Below are 19875 nucleotides of genomic sequence, written 5' to 3'. Positions count from 1 at the left end.
TTGCTTCCACAGATAATCATTTTAATTAGTGTCTAGTATATCAATTCATTAAGAAAAATTTAGGTAGATAGAAGCAAATACAAATATTCTCACACTTTTTCTTATAAAAAAAGACATCATACCTGCTATGATTTGAGTGCTTGTCCTTTTCAAAATTCGTGTTGATATTTAATTGACATTGTAGCAGTATTAAGAGGTGGGACATTTGAGAAGTGATTAGGTCATGAAGGCTCCACCCTCCTGGGTAGGGTTAATGTCATTATAAAAGGGTAAGTTTGGCCCTTTTTAGTCTCTTTACCCTTCTGTCATGTGATGATGTAGCAAGAGGGCCCTCACCACATGCCTACACCTTGATCTTGGACTTCCCAGACTCCACAACCGTGAGAAAAAAGGTTTCATTCATTATAAATAACCCAGTCTGTTGTATTCTCTTATAATAGCACAAAATAGACCAAGTCAATACTACACACAGTATTTTTTCCTTGCTCTCCTTTTTCATTCTTCCTCTCTGTCTTTCTCTCCATGTCCCCTTCTTTCTTTCTTTATCTTAGTTCAACAGTAAATCCTGGAAATGTTTCATATCAGTTCAAGGAGAACTATCTTATTCTTTTTTTATGAAAAAATATGTTAGAGTGATTAGAGCTTTGTATTAACTGGTGATCAGTTTTAAAATGTTGAAATTAACAACTTCTATATAGGTTATTTCATGTATATGCAAGTGTGTCACTAAGGTAAATTCACAGAGATTGGATTATCCTGTAAACAGGTAAATGCATTTGCATTTTTAGTCATCTACAATTACTCTCTGTGTGCTGTACCATTTTGTGCTCCTACTGGCCATGTTTCCAGATTACTAGTTTTCCCACAATCTCATCAATAGATTGTGTTGCTCAAATTTTGTGTTTTTGCCACTTTCTAAGTTTCATCATCTCAGTATGGTTTTAATTGTTCAGATAATAAATTACACTGAGCATCATTTTATATGATTACAAGCTATTCATATATTTTTCTATACATTATTTACAGTTTTAGATATTTTCAGTTGTCTTTTGTGAATTTCTACAATTTTATGTTTTTAATCTATAACAAAAATTACCACTTAATCTATGCTTTGAGTAATATATCTTTCCTTGGTTATTATTTGACTTTGACTATGTTGTTTTTATCTTATCAGTGTTTTATGGATTCCTGATTTTAAAAGAGAGAAAAAACTTCATTACTATAGAATTATATAGGAATTAACCCCTTTTTTCCTTCTAATGTTTATAAGATTTTGTGTTTATATTTAAACTTCCATTCATTTGGATTTTCCTTGGTTCTCAATATTAGAGATGAATTCAATTTTAGCTGTTTCTAAAAGGACACCCAGGTGTCAAACTTTATTTGTTTCAAAGTTCATTTCTCTATTTGACTTGAGATGCTACCTTTACCACATATATTTGTGTCTCTTTCTGTAGTTAAATTTGTCCATTGATCTGTCTACTTTTGTGCCAATATGCAATTCTTTTCATAAATAAGATTTTATATAATATTTCCTAATATCTAGTAGGGTCCTTTATTGCTTCTTTCTAGAGTTTTTCTTAATATTATTTTTCATATAAAATTTAGAGTAAGTCTGATTTGGGGTTATATAGAGATAGGTAAATTGATTAATAAAGTGATATGGGAAGGTTTCACAATAAATTTATGAATAAACCTTGCGAGAGTGGTTATACTTATGTTTAGTTATTATATTTTAAAATGTGACATACCTTTTGTTTTAAATCCTTGATTAAGCATTAGTTGCCTCCTCTGAGAAATCTGTAATTAAATTCAAGATAAAATAATTTTTCCCATTTATTGACCTCATTTTTAGCTTATAATTTGTTTTCTACCATTGTAAATATGATGTTATGGTAAATTATTTTTATTAATATCGCTTTTACAGATAGTATACTACATAAGGGAAGGAATCACAGATTTCACAGTAGAGGCTCAATATATGTTTGTTAAAATGATGAAAGCGTTATGAGGTATATTTTCTTCCTATACTCGCCTAATAATCTTGAAGTTATGAAGTTATTAAGTAGAACCCATTCTCAAGTCCAGATCTTTTGATTTTAAATCCTATACTTTTCCATACTTTTAATATTTAATAGGGAAGTAACATGCTAAAATGCTATAGTTTTGTAATATCATATCTTTCTTTTTCCAGGTAAAATAGCATTGTCACAATTAATTTTTGTGACTGTGTAAAATCTATTAGTTATTATGATATCAGGGGAAACGTTGTGTTTGGCCATCAGACTTTTTGTTACTAACTCCAAATCAGATCATCATGAACATAATCAACGTCATTAAAACAAAGGATTATGTATCAGGTGCTGAATCTATGTTTCAACATTATTCCAATAAACTTATAAACATTTTGATGTAGGCATTATATTACTTTTACAGATGAGGAAACTGAGGCTTACAGAATTTAAGTCAGGTGCACTGGCTCATGCCTGTAATTTCAGCACTTTGGGAGGCTGAGGCAGGAGGATCACTTGAGGCCAGAAGTTGGAGACCAGCCTGGCCAATATGGTAAAACCCTGTCTCTACTAAAAATACAAAAAACACAAACAAAAAATTAGGCAGGCATGGTAGTGTATGCCTGTAATCCCAGCTACTTGGGTGGCTGAGGCAGAGAATTGCTTGAACTTGGGAGGCAGAGGTTGCAGTGAGCTGAAATCATGCCACTGCACTCCCACCTGGGTGACAGCGCAAGACTTTGACTCAAAATAAATAAATAAATAAATTAGAATTTAAGCAACTTGTCCAAGGTCCCAGGATTAATCAGGGGCAGGGTGAAGCAGGAATTGAATCCAAATCTGCTTGGTACCAAACTCAAGTTCTTTGTACTGAGCTGCTTTTCATGAAGATGACCACATACTCTGCCTTTGTGTAAGGCCAGCTGTGCATTCCAAGGGTATTTTCTTAAAATTTCCAGTTTTTATTAAACGATGATAGTTTCACCAAACATCAAAAATTAGCAGGTCAATGTAAAGTAGTGCCTCATTCAGTTAGTAAAGCATTCAATGTCATTATTTATTTTTAACCAAATGGCCCTTGGAGGTTTTAGTATTTCTTCTCTGTGAAAATATGTTTGCATTTCCTGTGGCTGAAAGAGGGTAATTAGTAATTCATGAATAATTTAGAAAGCACTAGCTATAAGTTGTAGATATTTACATAGTTCCCATAAATTACAGTCAAAAACTATAATCTGTTCTCCTGGAATTCTGTTAAAAGCTTGCATTTACATAGAATATACAAATGCACAAATGTTGACATGCATTTTTAAAACCAACATATCAGGGCTATTTCCCCATTTAATTTAAATAAAATTCATGTTCCATACCAGAAGCAATAAGGTTTGTTTGCTTTCATCAGGGAAAAAAAGACAAAATTATTTATGCACAGTTAGAGGCAAAAACATGGAAATAAGTACAAACTTGCCAAACATGACAGTAGAAAGAAATATTTAACAAAAATGAAGTGTCTGAATAACATACACAATACAAATATCTATTATAGAATATATATACTGTCTTTTACAGAATTAACTATTAGAATAAAATTATAAAGAGGAATTGAAAAACTAAAGAGAAAATGTGGTAGTCAGGATAAGTATTAGATCTTGCTATGAAATATTACAAGTACTTGAAGCAGAAATTTGTAAAATTGATTTTTAAAACTGCATCCATAAAAATCACTTCAAATGCCTGAACTAACTAGTAATTCATTTGCTTAACAAAATGTATATTACAAGTGCCTATCATTCTTGAACATTCTGTTAGGTAATAAATCAAGCAATGGTTTACCCTCCAAAGGTTTGGTGATGCTTGACTTCCTTCCTCCCCTCCCCTCCTTTTTTCCTTCCTTCCTTCTATCCTTCCTTCCTTCCTTTTCCTTCTTTCCTTCCCTCCCTCCCTCCCATTTTTCCTCCTTCCCTTTCCCTTCCTTCTTTCCTTTTTTTCCTTCTCCCCTTCCCCTTCCTTCCTTCCTTTTCCTTCTTCCCTTCCCCTTCCTTTTTCCTTCCTTCCTTCCTTCCATCTTTCCTTCCTTCCTTCCTTTCCTTATTTCTTTCCTGTTTTTCTTCTTACCTTTTTTGATTTTTATATTTCATTATATAATTCCTTTATTTATTCAAAAATTATTTACTGATTACCTACTTGCTATGTTCTAGGTTATATTCCTGGCTTTGAGGATAGGGCAGTTACTGAAACAAAGTTTCTGTTTTCATAGACCTTAGTGTCTACTGGAATACAGAAGTTATTAAAGCATGTCATGACTTATATGAGTTTGCCTAGAATAAACAACACAACGTAACTTGTGCTTATAATAAAATATTAAACTCATAGCTTTCATTCAAAAATGATTTTGAGAATAATTGTGAATCAAGCAAAACTGAACTAAACTGAAATAAGGTGGTTAAAATATGACAGTAAAGATTCCTTTCTTAATTTATTCAATAAATCCCTATTGAAAAGATGTAAAAGTGAATCAAATATAGTTCTTGCTTTCAAGGGTCTTGTTGTTGGGAAAAGCAGCAAAGGAGAAAGGACTTACAGAGTACCTACATAAATCAGTTATGAGTAACATATAAACAAGGAACAACAAACCGCGGAAGGCCAGAGGAGGTCTTTGAGGAGGAAGGCCTCTCCATGCCTCATATTCTGGTGCAAGGTGACCTAGGCTCTGTTATCATAATCATTGTGCTCAAGGATATAAAACCCCTTTGTAGCACTATGACATAGCCAGACTTGTAGGCTCCTTGTAAGGTCCATGTTTCATCAGCTGTGCATAGATAAAAAACTAAAGACAACCACATGCTCTTGTTTTGTGAAACTCCCAAACTGCCACTGTTACTTAGAATGACATGCCAGTTTTGGCTCACTGATTCACTCCACCAGCACTCCACAAGTACCCTGTAGATCAAAGTGATTGTAACCAATAAATACTGTGGATGATCAGAGCTTAGGGCCTTCACTGTCTCTTCCAAAGTAATGAGTGATGGCCTCCTGGTCCCACTACCTCTCTTAATCTGTCTTTTTCTCATTCCTTTGTCACCACCGAACATGGGGTACCCTACATTACCCACATGTAACGTAGGGCTGGCTCCCTACATCTTGTAAGGAAAGTGAAGTTCTTAGCAATTGTAGTATAATTGATTAGTGCAATGACTGAAAAAAAAAAAAAAAACACATACACATGGAACCATGGAAACACAGAGGGAGTTAAATCATTGACAAGAAAAAGCAGGATAAGTAAAGTCCTCCTGTACACAGATGTTTAGCTGGAATCTTAAAGGATACTTTGATAACAAGATTAAGTGTGGAGAGTAGAGAGAGAACAGTCTAGAAATGGGAAGCAGCACAAAGGGGAGGATGGCCTTGAGGGCACCAGGCCAAAGGATCAGAAGACTGCTGTACGTCACACAAACCCCCTGCTCCCGTGAGTTGGTAAGATTATAATTACTGTGGCAAAGCACTACTTATTCTTCCAAATACAGATTTAATACTGTGACTTTATTGTAGCTATATGTGCAAACCATAAATTATTATTCACATTCCATTAATTTATTATAAGACAGAACACATAACCATAAACCATAAAACCTGTTTGAAAAAAATCTGTTTTAATTTCAAAATATTTCTTATATATGCATTATTAGGAATACCTAAATGCTTATCACTGGTTTTCTTTCACAAAATAATTTGTTATTTTAGCGGCTCCAGAAAGGATCTATTCAGTTTGACACATATTTTAACTGTTAAATGTTATTTTTCTATTAAAATTCATAAAGTCAAGGAAGGCTTCAATTCAATACAAGCTAAATGTCTTACCTCCCACCTGTCATCTGCACAAAGCATATAATTTCCCTAAAATTATGCAAAAATTAGCTAATTAAGATTTAATTTGCTAATCCTTGCTCAGTTAAACTAGTGACATATGCAAATTGCCTGCTGAGCCCTTTTAAATTTTGAAACAAACAATAAGCAAAATTTCTTTTCAGCTTAAAAAAATGTAAAGAATCTGGTGATTGACGCAACATAGTGGTAGATAGTTGGATAAATACTGGCTATAGTTTTATTAGAAGCAAATTTGTCAGAGTCATAAAAAGCTGACGAAATGCATCCATATGTATGTTGATTACAAATTTTCAAGAATGAAAGATATTAGGACAAGAGAAAATTAATAGTGAACTTCTGAAAGCGGAATATATTCTGATTCTTATTTACAAAATTATAGGAATTTCTATAGGTTTTCTGAAACATTGATCCATTGCTTTTTGCCTAAAAAGGTCCTATTCAATGAAAAACAGAAGACTATCTGCCTTTAAGTAAGGTCCTACTTTTCAGGGGCTTTACTTAAATATCCACACATTTCCTTCAGTCAATATGGCTTGTGAATATTTTATGGACCCAAATTATTCTAGTTGTTTTACTGAATTACTCAGTGTTAATACAGCTGTGTGCTATTGTGTAGAAGTAGATTAAACAAGGGAAAGATATATTTTGTATGCATGTGTGTGTGTTCGGGGGTAAAGATGTCTCATATATGAGTTACTATAAATAAAATGATTGAGTTTTTTATATTATAATTAAACACACAGGACAACTAAAAGGAACCAAATCTTAATTTTTGTCAATATTCACCTGTTGACAAACACAAGATACAATATTAATTTAAATAGTTGAATATTATACTCTGAGGGTTCCAAAAATGATATGAAAAGCTCTCATTTGTTTAGCATTTAAGATAGAGCAAACTCATTTAGGCCTTTTACATATGTTGTTTAGAAATAATTTTGGATTTCTGGTCTCCAAAACTATCAATCTGTGTTGCTTTTTAAGCAATTAAGATGGTAGCAATTTGTTACAGTAGCAATAGATAACTAATACAGCTACTTATTATCATCATTACTACTATTTTTAGAGAATAGAGTTATTTTACAACTGGACTGGGTAAACTCTATGCATATCCCTTGATATGTCTGGATGTGTCGTTTTAACTATTGGTTAAATAAAGGACAGTGTAATTGATCATATTCTTGTTCAAATCTGAAATTCCACTAGGATGGGGCAGGGTCAGTGTTTTTACTGATGGCTTCATATGGCACAACAGATGAGACAGCTTGGCTTGCCTCTATGACAGGAAGAGGGGAAAACTCATTAGAAATTTCTACTTTGAGTTCTTCTGAAGCCAAGATTTCACAGCACAGTTTTTGGTGGCTCTGTCTATAAACAAAAGGTTTCCACGTATACATAAGGACTCTAGAAAACTTAAGCATCAATATTTTTCTAATGATGATGCCTGACTGCACTATCTTCCTATTGCCCTACATATCCTTTGCCTTTAAATAAAAACTTTACATGTGTATACTTGGTGGAATCTTGCAAGTCCCTTCAAATATCCAAATCTGCTAAATATTTGCTTTATTATAATATTCTGTGAATGCTCTAACTTTCTCAATTTGGTTGTAGAGATTGGCCCAGTTATAACATCACTTCTTGTTATGGGAGTTCTTGGATACTTTAAGGGACTTTGTTATTCAACATTGTATTTCTTATACTAGGATATCACTTGCCACAATTTTATTTCTTAAATGCTTGCATCCCCCAAGTGATTTCTCTGAATGCAATCTATACTGAATATTGTGTTCAGCAACCTGCAAGAGTATTGATTGAATTCGTCCTGTAAACACACACGTGCATATGCACACACACACAAATATACATAATCTCACAGAATATTGTTTTTAACATTATCTGCATCATTGGCTTATATTTCATAAGCATTACTTTAAGTGCTCATCAGAATTCTTCAGGGGACCCTCAAAATAATTGCCAATGTGGCGGATTAGCAAACATGCAAAGAGCCTACTTGCTATGAATTGCATTTCATGTTACAGCAGCAGAGGGTAATCAACCAGAAATTAATCCCTTTCATGTTGTGACCCATATAACTGCAGTGAAATGTGATCTTGACATTGGGAATTAGAGTTGCTTGCAATCAGGCAGGAGTAATGCTATTCAAGTGACACCATTTTGTGAGGTTTCAATTAGTTTACACAATAGGGGGCTTCATGATGGTAGGAGCATGAGTCAAACCAACATCAAGGGGTTATCAAAACAGAATTGTTTCAAGGAATCAATCAACTACTCTCTCTTTGCTCATCATTGTGTTTAGATGTTACTCTCCATAGTTAATTAATATGGAGTCTTGTGAATGTTTAGTTCTCAGTTGTTGAAGTTTGATGATCTTTCATTTTTTATGCTTCTTCCTGTAACATTGGCATTTTTTATTAACTATAATGATCAAGGTATAAAGAATCCCTGCAGGATTAATGATCAGAGGAAGAGGTTGAGTGCACAAGAAGTTCCTAGTTATTAGTCCTCATTGACTGACCACTCATTCTTGAAAAATATGCTCCAGGTCTTATTGCTTTCTAAATTAGATGCTAAAAACAAAACAAAAAATCACCTCACATACACTTAAAAATTCTCATACATTAAATAATTGGCATATTTGGTTATAATATAGATATTAAATATTCTATGCCAATTATATTAATCCATTTACTAATTCACATGACAGAAATTTAACCAAATATTTATTATATGCCAAGCATTGTGCTGAATGATACTAACACAACATAGATAATAATTCTAGCATTTACAAAGATTTCATACATGCTAAGTCTCAAGACTGTGATATAAGTAGAGATTTAGAATTCTACTAAGAATTTAAGTTGTCATTTCACTGAGTTTACATCCTTCTTTAAAAATAAATGTTGGCCAGTCATGGGGGGGTCACACCCATAATCCCAGCACTTTGGGAGGCCAGCGGATCTCAAGGTCAGGAAGTCGAGACCACCCTGGCCAAAATGGTGAAACGTCATCTCTACCAAAAACACAGAAAATTAGCCAGACGTGCTGGCAGTCACCTGTAATCCTAGCTACTTGGGAGGCTGAAGTAGAAGAACTGCTTGAACCCAGGAAGTGGAGGTTGCAGTAAGCCCAGACTGGGCCACTGCACTCCAGCCTGGGCAACAGAGTGAGACTCTGTTTCAAAAAAAAAAAAAAGGTTCTGTCGGTATTTGAAACATAAAATGAATAATTTCAAACACATGAGAAACACAAATAGCCAAATTGTAAATGAAACTATCAGAATGTTTTCAATATACATGTGTGTATATTGAAATATACATGTAAATATACACGTGTGTCAGTAGTATGACCTTGAAGCTATGACCAAAGATTCAAACATAGCTTTGATATCTGCAGACTAAAAATAAATATCATTTCCGTGTCTTGAGGGCAAAGAGATTCCCTCTTAGGCAGGAAGACTCAAGACAATTCTCTAGATTTAAAAGCTCTTTAAAGGTAACAGGAAGATAGTTTTAATATTTTAGCCAAAAACATACAAAATCTAAACAAGATATTTGGCAAAGTAGATTGAAAGCTTCCTTGTATAGATCAGAGTCTTGAGCTACCTAAGTTTTGGGTATTGCCAGACAACCCCTTTAGCATGAATTCCCTGACACAAACTAACAATAGAGCTCAATGTAGTCCAGCAAAGGCCACAACGTGAATTCAGAGTTCCAGTCAAAATCTCTGCTCATCATGCAGCTTCTGCCTGCTGAGAAAGTTGTCCATCAATCAGGATAACATAATTACTTTCTCAGTGACTAAACAATATTTTTTTTAATTAAGAAAATTAAACTGATACATTAGATAAATTGGAACTTAAGAAGGGATCAGTGGATATTCTGCATTTTAAAGATTTGTAATGTTTAAGAAAACTGAGTCTGTTAGAAAAATATTCTGCCTTCTAATGCCAAATTAACATATATAATAGAGTAATTTAGTTGTAATTTTTAATGGAAATCTTGCTAAGCTTGTATTTAAAGAGAACTTGAGATTCTTCATATTTGTGAATTTAACTTACATTTAAGTATATCCAAAGTTGTTTTTGTTAAGTTGAAAAATTAAAGTACTTAAAAATGGAAACCACATGCCTTAAATCTATAAATTCAATGTAAAATAATTGAAGGATCTTGAAAAACTTCATTACTGGGACTAATGTTATCAAACAAAATTGAGAAATAACTTTTAAAAATATGCCAGATTATAAATTTCTTAAATGTTATCAAAATGAATTTAAAACACAACGAAGAGCTAGATTTCTAACTGTAATACTGATAGTAATTAAAAATACAACTCTACATGACCATCTTTCCTAGGCCTCCAAAAGTTCTGTGGAGAATATTTAACAGCTTGTATAAACAATGTAATATGAGTACTAATAACAAATCTGAAATAAAATCTAACAGGTGTTTACAGTTTAGTTTTGATTTAGTGGCTTTATATATTTTTGCATTTTCTCAATTTTCTACAGTTAATATAATTTTTATGTAAAAAATATCTAAAATTAGCCTTTTTTATGAGATTACATTGTGATTTACCTATTTCTCCTAAAAACATGTATAGCACCTAACCTTTAAAAAGCGTAAAAGCAGAAACTATTTTATATTTTGGAATTAAATTGTATCAAGTATGTCGCTGATTCAAATATTATTCTACAGTTGAATATTTGTCTAACAATCACAATTAAATGTGTTTTGATTTAAATACACACATAATATATAATGATATAAGACCATTTGGTGACACATGCTGGCATTTTCAATAAATATATAATTGAAAAAAATTCTCTGTTCATGGGAGGTAGGCCCTGGGCTGCATTAAGAAAACTTAATTGCAAGTTCCCAATTCTGGAATCACTTTAGCATTTTGTCAAATGTGACTCTGGACAAATGATGGAGCACTGCTTTCCCATGAGCAAAATGGGAATAAACATCACAGGATTATTATAAATGCTTAAAGTCAAATATAAGTACAGTAATTAAACTATAAAATGCTACAAAAATTGAAGGTTTTTTTTCTCCTATAGATTCTTCATAGAAATGTCATAGTGGTAGAAAATACATTATTTTATTTTCATAAAACTTAAAATTCAGACAGAGAAGCAAAGGATTTTATTTATTAAGAAAATAAAAAGTGGGAATGAATGCATACTATAAAGAGGCAGAGAAAGAAAAAAACTGTTTACTTTCAGAAAAAGAAAGATAAATATTTTGTTTAATATACCGTAGACCAGGCACTGTGGTAAACTTGAAATGTAACACTTGGTAATAGCATATCACTTAGTCTGAGACACGCCATAATAAAGATAAATATATGTTGATTGCTAATGGGGTATGCATGTGGTTTAGAGGGGTTATAAGGAGCTTCATGGTGATATGTCTTCCTAGTTTTGAAGAATGAACAGAAGTGCATCAGTCAGGAAAGAGGAGAAATCTTATTTCAGGTAAAGACAGAGAAGTAAGACGTTGCTTGGCATGTTTGAGTATTGCTTTGAACCGTTTCTCCAGTACTACATGCTGAGCAAAGTTTGAAGATGAAGGATTCTGCAACACTGAAGGGTGAATACATTCCAGGAAATACAGAGAAAAATCATTGGTTTGGTGCTATACACCTTGATACTTCCTTTTTATGGTTATGCTATTTTTCTGTTGTGTAGCAATGCATTTCTCTATGCAATGAAATATTAATTAAAAATCAATATATTTAAGGCAGGGTTCCTATGAAGTTTCAGTTGGTTTTTAGGCAAATAATTTTCACTTTAAGTGATGCTGCTTGAAGGAAAAATAATGATTTTAATAAAATAACTATTACAAGTTAATGGCTCAGTTGTAAGGGATCTCAAAATGACAGCAAACTTTTCTGTATCAAAGCTAATGACCACATAGTCCCAGAGAGCAAATTCTCAGGTTATATTGCTTCCTTTGCCTTCAGATAGCAAACTCTCAAGTTATACTGCTTCCTTTGTTTTTTGCAGTAGTTTGCTTGTTTTACCATTGGTGCTTTTCTTAACAGCAGAACAAGGTAATAGTGCAAATAATTCACTGGAGATCAATTAGAAAAAATAGAATCATCATTCCTGACAGGTGTATAATTGTTCTGACAGTAAAAATCACTTACTAACTCATCTGGAGAAAAAAATTGCCAGAACTAGCCTTTGGGAAGAAGTCAACCAAGATTTGCTGTTTTAAATTCTATTGCCAATAGCAGCAATTTTATTTCCTTATGCATAATGAAATAATTATTTGTTCATATACAGACTCTTACATTTCCCTTGGGAATATCAACAGAAGGGAAAGATATATAAATTATTTTAATAAGACTTTAAAAATTGCTTCGGGAAGATTAAATAGCACCAAATAATAATTTCACGTCAAAGAAAAGGATAGTTTTAGGAAAGAGTAGGAAGAGACACTGTTGTGAGTACTGAATAGCATCGACCTTCAGCATTCATGGGATAAACTCTCAGGGGTGTGTGTTTGTGTGTGTGTGTGTTTGATATATTTCCCCAAGTCTATTGCGATATAATCCACACTTCATACAATTCACACATTTAAAGTGTACAATACAATACCTCTTTTGCATATTCACAGTGTGGTACTACCATCAATTGTAGCACATTTTATTACCCCTAAAAGGAACCCAATGCCCATAAGCAGTCTCTCTCATCCTGCCCATCCACTTGTCAATACTAAGCAACCACTAATTTACTTCTTGTACACTATAAATTTTTTAAAATATAAAAATGTAAAGAAAATAATTAATTTTTGTAAAGACTATGAGATACGGATTTAACTTCATTCTTTTGCCTCCGGTTACCCAGATGTCTCAGTATTATTTTTTGAAAAAAAATATTTTCCAACTGAATAATCATAGCACCTTGTCTAAGAGCAATGAATCATAGATACATGGGTTTATTTCTGGATCCAATTCTATTTTATTGATCCATGTATCTTTCCTTATATCAGTATCATATTGTGTGGGGGTATGTTGTTGTTTTTCTTAATTGAGATAGAGTCTTGCTCTGTTACCCAGGCTAGAGTGCAGTGGCACAATCATGGCTAAATATATTCTCAACCTCCTGACTCAAGTGATTCTCTCTTCTCAGCTACCTTAGGAGCTGGGATTACAGGCTTGTGCCACCATGCCTGGCTATTCTTTTTTTTTTTTTTTTTTTAATGTTTTATAGAGACAAGGTTTCATTGTGTTGCCTGAAGGTATCCTCCTGCCTCAGCCTTCCAAAGTGCTGTGATGTAGGATCACTTTGTCAATTTCTTCAAAAAATTATAATAAGGACTAGGTTGATACCTTAATTTGGGGAATATTGACTCCTCACAAGATTAAACCTCCTGATTCCTGAACATGGAGAAAATAAATGTCTTTCCATTTATTTCAATCTATTTTCTTTAAATAATGTTTTACAGTTTTCAGTAAATAAATCTTGTGCTTATCTTGATATAGTTATGTGTAAATAATTTAAAATTTTCATATCAGGGTTATACTAGTCTCTTAAAATGACTTGGAAGATGTTCCTCCCTCTTATATTTTATGGAAGAGTTTGTGAAGAATTGCTATTAAATATTTTTTAAATGTTTTATAGATTTTACCAGTGAAGCTACCTGGGCCTGAGATTTTCTTTATCAGATAATGTTTTGCTTAAAACTTTTACTTAAGTCTATTCAAATTTTCTATTTTTCTTGATTGTTTTCAGTAGTTTATGTTTTTCTAAGAATTTTTCCCTTGTATCTGTTAACTAATAAGTTGACAGACAGTTGTTAATAGAGTTCCCTTATACTGTAAATAAAGAACTGAGTAAAGAAGGAACATACTTCAAAATAATAAAGATCATATATGACAAAACTACACCTAACAACTTACTGAACAGTGAAAAATTGAAGGCCTTTCTTCTACGATGTGGAACAAGAAAAGAATGCCTACTTTCACCACTTTTATTCAACATAAAACAGGAATTTCTGGCTGAAGGAATCAGGCAAGAAAAAGAAATAAAATGCATAAAATGGGAAAGAAGTCAAATTAGCTTTACTCACAGATGATCTCATACCTAGAAAAACCTAAAGAGTCTACAAAAAAAGAAAAAAAAAACCTGTTAGAACTGATAAATTCAGTAAAGGTATACAAAATCAACACACAAAAGTCAGTAGCATTATGCATTCTAACAGCTTACACTCTGAAGAAGAAATCAAGAAAGCAATTCCATTTACAATAGCTACAAGAAATATAAAATATCAAGGCTCAATCTAAACAAATAAGGGAAAGATCTATATGAAGAAAATTATAAAATTCTGATGAGAAAAGGTGAACAGGTAACAAAAAAATGGAAAGATATTCCATGCTCCTGGATCAGAAGAATTAACATTGTTAAATGATAATACTGCTCAAATCAATTTACAGATTCAGTGCAACTTCTGTCAAAATACCAACAACATTCTTCACAAGAACAGAAAAAAAATCCTAAAATTTATATGAGCTACAAAACGTCCCCAACAGCTAAAGCTGCTGTCTGCCCCTTTTGTTATCGTACCCAGCTATTTGGCTTCCCTGTTGTTATCACACTGCTCTTTTGATTTCCACATTGTCCTGTGGCATAATAGTTCCACGGTTTTAGCCAATTAAATGTGTGTCTCTTTTACAGAGATAGTTTTTGAGACTCCTTTGGTTTGACCCAGGGAGACTTTTTGCCATTCTTTCCCTGATTTCTTCTGGTAAAAGTTGCTGACATGTGGTTTAAGTTTTTGCCCATGCCTGTAATCCCAGCACTTTGGGAGGCCGAGGCAGGCAGATCACAAGGTCAGGAGGTAGAGACCAGCCCGACCAACATGGTGAAACCCTACTAAAAATACAAAAAATCAGCTGGGTGTGGTGGCGCACACCTGTAATCCCAGCTACTCAGGAGGCTGAGGCAGGAGAACTACTTGAACTCAGGATCACGCCACTGCACTCCAGCCTGGGTGACAGAGTGAGACTCCATCTCAAAAACAAACAAACATACAAACAAACAAAGCTTTGGCTCTTACGTCAGCATTGTTTAATTGATCACCACCCAAACCTCCAGGCTTGAATTTTTCCACACTCTGCTTCAAATGAAATCAGTTCATTTAGGGCAAGCTTCAGAACTCTCTATTCTTAGGACTGTCTTTCCTCACTGGGCAAAATCTTGACATCACTGATGAGAAGCTCAGAGTGGGAATAGTGGCTTCTCTCAAAATGACACAGCTACCTTATGAAAAGTGTCCTGAGCAGTGGTAGTAATCTCTAGAATTTTTGGCTCACCTCTCCAGGTCTGAAACATTGGCCTTATGAGTGAGCTGGAGACAGGACAGAGCCACAGAATTCTTAGCTTTCTGCAACTGGAGTAGAGATTCTACTTTATAACTTGGCCCTTCGGTGGTTGCGGAAAGGAGGCCCCAGTTCAATATGCTGCACCTGCTCTATTCCAGAGATTCTGCAACCTGAGGATAGAGTGAAAGAAATGCAAGCAGCATGCCCCTCCTGGGGTAAAACCATATCCCCAGACTGGGATCTTGCAGGAGAAGCAACTCTGCAGATGATGCGTGAGGCAATGGTAATAGAGTGGGTTGTAAAATAGACTCTTGCTGTTCTTAGCAAGATTTAGTAGACGTTCTTGAATAAATATTGCTTTATTGGTTGTGTGCCTTTAGTACAGATTCTGGTGACTTTAGTTTTTAGAATAATTTATATGAGTTAAAATTCTTATTTTCCTATAAAGAGGATTTGCTACACTCCTTACTCCACCATTCTGGATGTCCTACCTCTTTTAGATGATTTCTTTTAAGGAATTAGCTTATACGTACCTTCTGGGGCATTACTAGTGGAGAGGATGTAGCTCTAGAAATACTTACTTTTCAAGGTTGGGAGACAAGAATGACATTTACTCATTATACTGCACCAGATATGGTTCTAAAGAACTTACATTCAAGTTTTCCTATTTACTCCTTGAAACAATATTTACTTCTCAGCTTACCCACATAGCTAACTGTAATTTATTATTTGGAGCTCAGTTTAATCTGTTTAATCTATTATGTAGTTCCTAACTTACTTACACAAAACAGTTTAGGAATTTTTTCCCTTTTATTTCCACTGAAATGTGTAGAAACGATGTGATGATACTGTAACTGGTTGTGTATTTATGTAAATTACTTGAGGCCATAGAATGGTTATTTCGTTTTTGAATTTTAAGAGCATAGCATGGTTCCTTAAATAAGTTGGGAGTTCAATAAATATTTGTTAAATTAATGAATTGTAAATTCATTAGCAGCTTAAGATTTTCTTACCCTTGCCTTTCCTACAAAATAAATATTAAACTAATTGTAAAAAAATTACCTCTTCCTTTCAGGTGAATGTTAAATGTGTGATAGTATAAAAAATCTAGCAAAGAAAATCTGAAAATTATTATTTTTAAATAAAGTAATAGCATTAAGAAGAACATTCCAAATTTGAATACCGAAGATTATAATTACATTAAAAAGCTTAAATTATAGAATTTCTATGAAGAAGGGATTGGGAAGGGTTTTTCTTTGCTTAGTGGTTCCTACATTGGCATATAAAAAGGCAAATGCTATAGTATTAAAGAAGGCTTTTACTAGTACATGTTAATAACTATTTTACAAATAACTCACTGAATGGAAAGTACTGGCATTATTAGCAGTAAGTAAGTAAACTTTAACACTAACTGTTGGAGGTGAGCTGGGGAAAGATGTGGGTGGATTATTGCCTTGAAATAAATTTAAAGAGAACTTTTTCTATGTTTGGATTAAATTAAAAAGTAAAATTTTATTTTAAAATCCATGACATTACTTAATACAGTAATTAATTTGGGTAGTCTAATGCAGTGGCAGAATAGTATATCACATTAAATATACATTTACTATATTTTATATAACCATTCTTCTATGGTTGGATAATTAGGCATTTTATCTTTGTCTATAAAGCTTTTATATGCTTTATTATTTTTAATATTCTGGATGCATTTTATATTAGAAGTTGTATTTGAGAGATGATATGGATGAATATTTTAAAATAATGAGACATTATCAAGACATTACCTACCTGATAAGAGTACAGTATTCAAATATACTAGACAAAGCTCAGAGGTATTCCAGGTTTGGCTCCATACCACTACAATACAGTGAGTATCACAATAAAACAAGTGACAAATGTTTTGGTTTCCTAGTTCGCATAAAACTTCTGTTTATATTATACTGGTAATTTATTCAGCATGAACTAGCATTATGCCTAAGCAAATACTGTATATACTTTAATTTAAAGATACTTCATTGCTAAAAAATATGAAAAATCATCTGAGCCTTCAGTGAGTCATAATCTTTTTTCTGGTGGAAGGTCTTGCCTCAATGCTAATGGCTGCTGACTGATCAGGGTGGCAGTTGCTGAAGGCTGGGGTGGCTGTGGCAATTTCCTAAACTAGGACAACAATGAAGTTTGTTGTATCAATTCACTGTTTTTTTCATTGATGATTTCTCTGTAGAATGTGATACTGTTTGGTCATATTTTACCCACAGAAGAACTTCTTTTAAAATTTGAGTGAATTCTCTCGCACCCTGCCATTGCTTTATCAATTAAGTTTATGTAATATTTTAAATCTTTTGTTGTTATTTCAACAATGTTCATAGCATCTTGATCAGAAATATATCCCATCTCAATGAACCACTCTCTTTGTTCAGTCATAAGAAGCAACTCCTCATTCATTCAAGTTTTTTATCATGAGATTGCAGCACATCACTGGGCTCCATTTCTAAACCTAGTTATTCTGATATTTATTTCTACCACATCTGTAGTTACTTCAGTGAAATCTTGAACCCCTCAAAGTAATTTATAAGGATTGGAATAAATTTCCATATACCTGTTAATATTAATATTTTTACCCTTCTCATGAATCCTGAAAGTTCTTACTGGTGTGGAAATGATAAATCCTTTTCAGAAGGTTTCAATTTTCTTTGCCCAGAGCCATTAGAGGAATCACTATAAGAGCTGTAGACTTATGAAATGTATTTCTTAAATTAAAAAAAGCAAACTTTAAAGTCAAAATTACTCGATTCATGGGCTTCAGAATGAATGCTGTGTCAGCAGGCATAAAAACAATTTTAATCTCATACATTTCCATAAAACTCTTGGGTGACTAGGTATATTGTTAATGAGCAATAATATTTTTGAAATAATTTTTTTTTCCTGCACAGTGGATCTCAACAGTAGACTTAAAATATTCATTAAACCATGCTATAAATAGATGGGGTATCATCCATGCTTTGCTCCATTTATAGAACAAGGGCAGAACTGATTTAACATGATTCTCAAGGGCCTCAGAATTTTCAGAATGGTAAATGATCAACAACTTTGACATAAAGTGACCAGCCCCTAACAAAAAAGTTAGGCTGTCCTTTCAAGCTTTGAGCCAGTCCTTGACCTCTCCTCTCTGTCTACGAAAGTTCTAGGTATCATCTTCTTCCAAAAGAAAGCTTCAGACTACATTTAAAATCAGTTGTTTAGTGTAGATACTATCTTAACAAGATACCACTGCACAATCTCTATGAAGGGTATCTGTTTTCTCTCTTTTTGAGTTTTGAATATTTATTGTCCTTGTTTTTAACCTAATTTGCACATTTACATAATTATAATGGCTGTGTTTAACAACTGGCTTGCAACAAAATTCTTAAAAATTGAATAATTGGCCCACCTGGGCTGGGACGAGCTAGCTGGAGCATACTGCTGCCCTCAGCCGCTAGGAGGCCTCAGGATTACAGCGTCCATGTTAAAATATTGGCCTGAAGGAGATAGTCTTGGAGGTGCTGCTGACTGTTGAACTTCCTTTTGGAATGTATGGGAGAAGGCAGGAAAAGGAATCTTGAGGCAGACTGCCATCCAGGGACTGCTCTCCGGTTCACTTATTCAGCTGTGAATGTCAGTGTTCTTTCTTCCTCTTCTGTCTACTACATGCAGGCCCGGAAGCTGAGGGGTTAGTCAAAGGTACAGGAAGGGAAAAGAGAAGAGGGCAAGAGCCCATCCCCCAAGGAAGGAAGGGCTCCAATGCAGAGGGAGCAGGAGCTGAGGTGGGGATGGCCCCTGCCTCTCTAACCCGCTGCTCCATCCCTCAGCTCAAGAAAAGCAGGCTTAGCAGAGTGGACACTTTTTATTGGTCTGGCTGGCATGCCTAGTGGAAAGCTCAGGCAGAACTTCCTATCTGCCCTGGCTCCCATCTTCCCTCTCCTGGGAGTTCATCACACACCCTGAGAGGGAAGAGTATCTTGGGCTGAGGTGGAAGGTAAAGCCAGGGTAAAAACTCCAGGGCTGGGAAGCAAAAGGGTCTCAGGGTGATGCAGAAAATGTGACGTTGCCATGCCGTCCAGATGAGGCGTCCATGGGGCAGAGGAGGAGCTGTTTCCCTGCAGAGACTCCTCTGACCCCACCAGGAATGAGAGGGGCAAGAGAAAGAGCTTCCCTGAGAGGCTCCCTGCTGGGCCCTTCCTGCCATCAGCATCTCTCTGATGTTGTCCTCAGCTTCCTTAACGCTCCGCTCCAGGTAGGACTTTTTTTGTTCTAGTTCTTTAATTTTTTCTGCTGCTATTTTTTGCTTCTCTAACAGTTGATTGTGAACTGCTTCCCTGGACTGAAGAATAAACATTCTTCCTCCGCCTTTATACATGTTAGTCTCATCTACCAAAGTCATGATCTCTGTATCTGTAAGATGTGCATGCTTTTTCGTTCTGTTCAGCTGTTCAATCTGTATGTCTGCCAGCTTCACCTTCTGCTGAGTGTCGATAACTTTGGCTTGAAGCTCTGTGAAGGCCTTCTTCAACTCAAGATCCACCGGGGCGGCCATCTTGGTGCACTCTCCTGTTTTCAAAGTTGTAATGCAGGGCTTGTCTTGGTT

The 19875-nt window shown here is 34.3% G+C and overlaps 1 protein-coding gene and 1 pseudogene across 2 annotated transcripts in view; both read right to left on the bottom strand.

The window, feature by feature from the left end:
* The window catches only part of TENM4 (teneurin transmembrane protein 4), a 3057282-nt gene that overhangs the window by 2432394 nt on the left and 605013 nt on the right, over positions 1-19875 (bottom strand). The window lies entirely within an intron of this gene.
* The window catches only part of LOC116563335, a 1374-nt pseudogene continuing 56 nt past the window's right edge, over positions 18558-19875 (bottom strand). The window contains exon 1 of the transcript XR_004274343.1: positions 18558-19875. This exon is cut by the window's right edge and continues 56 nt beyond it. The product of XR_004274343.1 is annotated as a prefoldin subunit 1 pseudogene (transcript).

This window comes from Sapajus apella, unplaced genomic scaffold (genome assembly GCF_009761245.1).
Source record: "Sapajus apella isolate SASKATOON/1434 unplaced genomic scaffold, GSC_monkey_1.0 scaffold34, whole genome shotgun sequence".
In the NCBI taxonomy this organism is placed as follows: domain Eukaryota; kingdom Metazoa; phylum Chordata; class Mammalia; order Primates; family Cebidae; genus Sapajus; species Sapajus apella.
Note: the sequence above shows the minus strand (reverse complement) of the source record. Positions and strands in the feature narration are given on the sequence as shown.